At 41.0% G+C, this 6,000-nt stretch overlaps 1 protein-coding gene across 4 annotated transcripts in view; it reads left to right on the top strand.

Moving 5' to 3' along the window:
* pecam1b (platelet and endothelial cell adhesion molecule 1b) overlaps window positions 1–3,900 on the top strand; it is a 19,424-nt gene extending 15,524 nt beyond the window's left edge. For all 4 annotated transcript variants that reach the window (XM_035746766.2, XM_035746764.2, XM_035746763.2 and 1 more), the window contains one exon: window positions 1–3,900. This exon is cut by the window's left edge. The gene's annotated coding sequence lies outside the window, so the exon portion shown is untranslated.
* The last annotated feature ends 2,100 nt before the right edge of the window (window positions 3,901–6,000 follow it).

Below are 6,000 nucleotides of genomic sequence, written 5' to 3'. Positions count from 1 at the left end.
AATGATCCCCACCTCTGCCCCCCGACAGTAACCACAGTCCTTATTTCAATATTCTTCTTGTATTCTGTACATTTTCTCAATAAGGAAGGTTGTTGACTCATGTACGCTGTAGGTATTTTTGCATAATTTTATAGCCAAATAAAATCACAAATCCTAATTAGGACTTAGTTCTGTCATACCTTGTAGACTCTTATCTTTGTTTACCTTTACGTCTCATGACCATAGAGGGTGCTCCAGAGTTCAGTGAGCCTGGCCCTTCCCTCCAACACAGTTCCCTTTGATGTCCTAAATGGACAGCATGACCGTTCCGCTCTCTGTCGTGATGGCTAAAAAACAAATCCCCCTTTTAGACTTCCGTTGCAGGGCAGTGTGAGTGGACTGATAACCTCCCTACTGTCACTAGACTGGGTCCACACCCAAACCAGGGCACACTCCAGTAGGGCCATCCCTGAATCACACTATGGAAATAACTATGGGAGAAAAAAAGTGAATGTAAACAGAGGACCTGCCCGTCTCCAGCTGCTCATCCTGATGGTATATGGTGTCTGTGATGTCACATCCTGCCAGGCTGTGTCCAAGTCTGTCGAAAGTTGGCGGGAGACAAGTGTCAGGCTTGAAGTGACTCAGACATGCAGTGCTGCACATCGTTTTATATGACCTTCTTACTGCAGTTACTGTTTTTGTAAGATCACACACAAAATTATCCAAGTAAAGTCAAGGTAATGTTAAAACATTTAAAAAAAATATCTAGCTTTCTAAACTTTTGAGTATTGTATATTAAGTTATTAGCAATACGTGATATGAATAGACAATGGTTACAATCGTGCTGTAAATTACAACGCCATTGTAACCAAGGCAGTTAACCCGCTGTTCCCAGGCCTTCGTTGAAAATAAGAATTTGTTCTTAACTGACTTGCCTAGTTAAATAAAGGTTAAAATATATATATATAGTATAGGGGTCTATCGTTAGTGTAATAATCAGTTTGGCCGGTAGAGCGCATCATCCTCTTAAAAATACAGTGACGTTTGACCAAGAATGTTTCTGCTGCCTTGTACTTCACACAGACATTCGCTATGGAGAGTTATTGGTGTGTGGATTCCGCCATCTTGTGACTAAAAGTCGTAGGTGTCAGATAGTTTCTAATCATAAGAGCGATAAGGGCCCATATCTCCAGTTCTCAACTTAGTAGTGCTGATCTAGGGTGTCCATAATGTTATTCATTATAATTCAAAAAGGTAAAACTGATCCTAGGTCAGCCAGCACCCCTACTCTGAGACGCGTTTTAAATACAGTCCCTGATTCTGTTTTTGTTTTATTTTCGAGACGAGACTCATATTCTAATCATATAAAAAGGCTTAAAGTAACCCTAAAAGGTACAAAATGCAAATAGGTTGGTGGTTTTTGTGAAACTATAATAAATGTAGGCCTATGTCATCTTAAACTCAGAGCACCTGCAGAGTAACTCTGTCTTAGAAACAGATAAACACCATTTTCACACCTTAAAAACACGTTTATACAACTGAGTGTTGCTTCCTCGAGTACGATGCACAATGTCTTTCCTGCGTTGTTTACGAACATGTCAGCTAACACCGAGACACTCTCGTAATCATCTCTCGTAGTCTTGACAACAGGACCTCACGTCAATTATCTATCTAAATTGCAATTTCCTCTCTTTGATAACCCCAAGGCCATTGGGGAAACTGCAATGGCAGCATTGGCATGGCAACCACAAATTAAACTCTCTTCGTTCTAAGGGCAATTTACATAATGTCCTCATCGTGGTCAGAAGCCTGTTAAAGACTAATTAAAGGACATTACCAGAATGGCCATAACATCGCTTGAGTGCTTCGATGGTTGACCTGTGTTAATGGAATCATGACGCTGCGATTTTTGGATGAATACATTTGGTTAATTTGTGAGCACCGTTTTTCACATCTAAAATGGGACGTAGAAAAATGTGTTTTGCTGGGTCAGACGAGATGAGAGTGTAGCCTATAACATGATAATATAACTGTTACGTCGCCAAATATCATTGTTTTATAGCGCAAACATATAGCATCATTGCCCTAATGACATGGCAGGGGACAGGGTAATCGAAAACAGTTGCAGTGCTCGAACACCCTCCTATTTGCATATCATTTGCATATTGACTTATAGATCAAAATGAAACAATAGGTAAACATCCTGCCACCCTTCACACCAAATGCTATTGTTTCTGCCCTGCAGGCACTGTGAGTGTTGCTAATACTGGCGTGTGGTGAATGGGCGTGGAGAGAAACCTTGTATATTTGTTTTGTCTATCTGTCAATACTTAGTGCTTACCGTGTTTTTGCATTTAGTGGAAGTAGATTGGGACTGACTGTGCGAACAGGGCGGGAAAATAATGACCAATGACCGTAGTTGAGATGATGTGGACAAACCAAGTGTGAGCCGAGCAACTGTCAAATCAGTTTGTCAGCCAGTCAGTCGCGTGACAGATTAGATGACTGTGAGAAGAGCTGGCGCCCTTTAATGCGCTGTCAGTCATGACACCTACTGGTGTTTGCACATAAGCAGAGAAGTTGTGAATTTGTGTTGCGCCTGTCTTCGTTTGGAAGGAAAACACATCTATGTGAACAGCATTATGGTGCCAAACATTTAAAGAGTTCTATTATCTGAAATGAAGCAAGGGAATGCAATTAATCGGCCTATCGTGCGCTGTAACTAATAGACAGGTGTGAATTACCTCTTAGATCCATGCACGTAATTTCTTTGAAATGTCGGTGAAAAGGAACTATTGTCGTCTGGGTTCAAAATACAATTGTGGGCAATAGCAATGAATACAAGACCTAAACATTGGCTGAAACCTGTCTGAAAGAAGTACCCTGTCTGCCCTTGCCCATAGGACAGTTCTAGAATACCAGTTTGTCAGTGACATCCTGGCAGTTAGATTTGCACGTCCTTATCTGGTCTATTTGCATTTATTCAGCTCAACTGTTAAAATTGACTTTGTGTAAGCTGTATTTGCCCTCAGCCGTCGTTATTAAATATATACTGAAAATGCACAGTTTATGACTGACTCGGTTGTCGAGTATGTATGTCATCAGTGTTTCAGAATTGACCAATACTGTGACTAGCTTTCAGTGCACCCAAGGACAACACATAGCCAATGGCTGCAGAGGTTTTGTTGCTAATCACCAGCACACTGTTACAATCATGCCTTAAAGATCACACGACAATCCGCTTCTATTGGGAAATAGCCATGACAACTGGTTATTCAACTTGCTCAGTGCACCGTCAGCATAGTGATAACCCTGAATAGGGAAGGGAAAAAAATTATGATGTGTGCTGATGGCCTCTTATTTGGGATGAGCTGGCTCCTGTGGGATGAGCTGGCTCCTGTGGGATGAGCTGGCTCCTGTGACCTGACCTTTGCAGACTTTGTACTTCCTGAACACGTCACACAACACTTTACTCATACCAGGTTGTTATTATGGCCAGCAATGTTGTAATTAATTCAATTCAAGTCAACACTGTCAGTTTTGGGAATGAATATACGTCATTTCATACATGGTATTTCCATTCAGTCGCCCTGTAATATGATGTTATACAATAAAAAATACAATCGGGTAATAAATAATATAGTATTATATTGTTTACATTTACAGTAAGCTAGCATAAAATATTTTACTCAATATTTGATACTGTCATTGTAAACATATGTCTTAGACTTCAAATCACAGTTTACTTGTTGTCTATACAGATTTGCAGATGGTATAGCAGGTGCAGCGAAGTGCTTGTGTTTCTTGCTCCAACAGTGCAGTAATACCCCCCTCCGCACAATGTCAAAGACCAGAATATAAATATATGGTGTGTATAGACAATGTGAACAGTATATGAATAAAAACTGACCCTGCATAGCTTCTTTCTTGTTCTTATTTCCTATTTTGTGTTTCAGTTCTACCTTATGTTATTTTTAGTGCTACTTTATATTGATTACTGCATTGCTGGGTTTGGAGCTGGCAAGAAAGGCATTTCACTGTACTTGTGCATGTGACATTCAAACTTGAAAATGTGTGTACAGCAGTAGTGATATAGGTTGTGTGTTCCGAAATGTGTGTCCCCTCGTCCATAGTGGGCTATTAGAAATTAAATGTTTTGTTTAACTTTTTATTCTAGGGCGGCAGGTAGCCTCGTGGTTAGAGCGTTGGGCCAGTAACCGAAAGGTTGCTAGATCGAATCCCTGAGCGGACGAGGTAAAAGTCTGTCGTTTGGCCCCTGAACAAGGCAGTTTTAACCCACTGTTCCTAGGCCGTCATTGTAAATAATAAGAAGAAACTTTGGTATCTGTATTTCCTGTGACAGGTCAAATGTTCTATATCTACAGACAAGTGTGGTGTGTTCCTTGACCTCTTCCATCAAAGAGACACCTTTGTATTCTATTTTGAATTCCTCACCTTTTGATTTTCTACAAATACACTACTCTACACTGAGCCTTTTTATAAAAATGATTTCTGAGATTGCAGAACACGTTGGGAGGGATCTTAGACCTTTCCTCCATACAGAATCTTTCTAGATCCTTGATATCCTTTCAATTCAAACCACCGGAGACTGAGATGGCCATTGCAAAATATAGAATTTCTGGTAAACTTACCATATATTAGATGTGTGCTTGGGGTTATTGTCTTGCTGGAAGACCCACTTGCGGCCAGGTTTCAGGGGCCAGGAGCTGACCTACGCTACTATGCCCATCAATGGGGCGCTGGCAAAGACCTCACCAATGCCTGCTCACCAATGGTCATCAACAGAATTAGGTAGGTTTAGAATGACCTGTTCAAACTACAACACAGTGTATGTTTGTTGTGTCAGATATCACCTGTCCCTAACTGCCGTTGGTAATAAACATGGTCTGTATGTGTTCTCAGAAACATGCATGAAGCCAGCACATGGAGACTTGCAAGATGATGTGACGAAGTCCAGGCGTTCAGGCGGGCTTGATACTGATGTCTCTGAATGAATAGAGACCTGGCACTCCGGCACACAACTTTTACTTGTATTGTCTTTTTTTATTATAGAATGGGAATGGGGAGGAAAAAACCCTGTTATTTTGGGAATTACTGATTATAGGGGACACACCTCTGATACGTTTGCCAAAGTAGCCCCATTACCACCAGACAAAATGCCTATAGGCACATTATCTGTATTGGCTGGGAATGACAAAGAAAAGTGAAAGGTACACGTTGTTATATTAGCAGAACACCACTTCTGTGGTATTATGTCAAGCAGGTGTCAAAGTCATTCCATGGAGGGCCGAGTGTCTGCGGGTTTTCGCTCCACCCTTGTACTTTATTGATGAATTAAGGTTGCTAATTCGTGAGGAACTCTCCTCACCTGGTTGTCTAAGTCTTAATTGAAAGGAAAAAGACTAAAACCCGCAGACACTGCCCTCCGTGGAATGAGTTTGACACCCCTGATGTAAAAAGGTTGATTTTACCTGTTACTATCTTTGAAAGTTATCAAGACACTTAGTTTTCGAGTATCTACATAAGTTCCGCAATTGCTTTCTTCTCATATTACTCTGTAAGCTACTGACCTATTCAAAGCTCCTTCTGGCATCTCATCATACATCTGTAGTTCGTTATTGAATTCATCCTGCAGGAGGTTTGTTTGTTGTGACTGAGTGGGGGAAGAACCGCTGCGGGCAAGGTTCTGACAGATGGGTGTGTCTTGGTGGTACCAAAGACACACCCATATCAAACCACACCCCCAAGCAAACTCGTTTGTTTGCTGGAAAATTTATTCTAAATCAATTATATGTAATTACCACAAATATTCCATGAAAACGGTAGAATGACAAACTAAATGCAGCCTCTAGGTAGGTATAAATGGTGGTTTCTCTCTCTGGTGTTGGCGCGAATGATGAATAATTGTAGGCGTGTGTGCAGAGGTCCTTCGGTCGGAAGCTTGACCACTTTTTGAGCAGGCCAAATCCAACGTAATAAGAATCGCCACAGACATAA

Source organism: Oncorhynchus keta, chromosome 32 (genome assembly GCF_023373465.1).
Source record: "Oncorhynchus keta strain PuntledgeMale-10-30-2019 chromosome 32, Oket_V2, whole genome shotgun sequence".
NCBI lineage: Eukaryota > Metazoa > Chordata > Actinopteri > Salmoniformes > Salmonidae > Oncorhynchus > Oncorhynchus keta.
The sequence above is the reverse complement of the archived record's forward strand: the minus strand, read 5'-3'. Positions and strand labels throughout refer to the sequence as shown.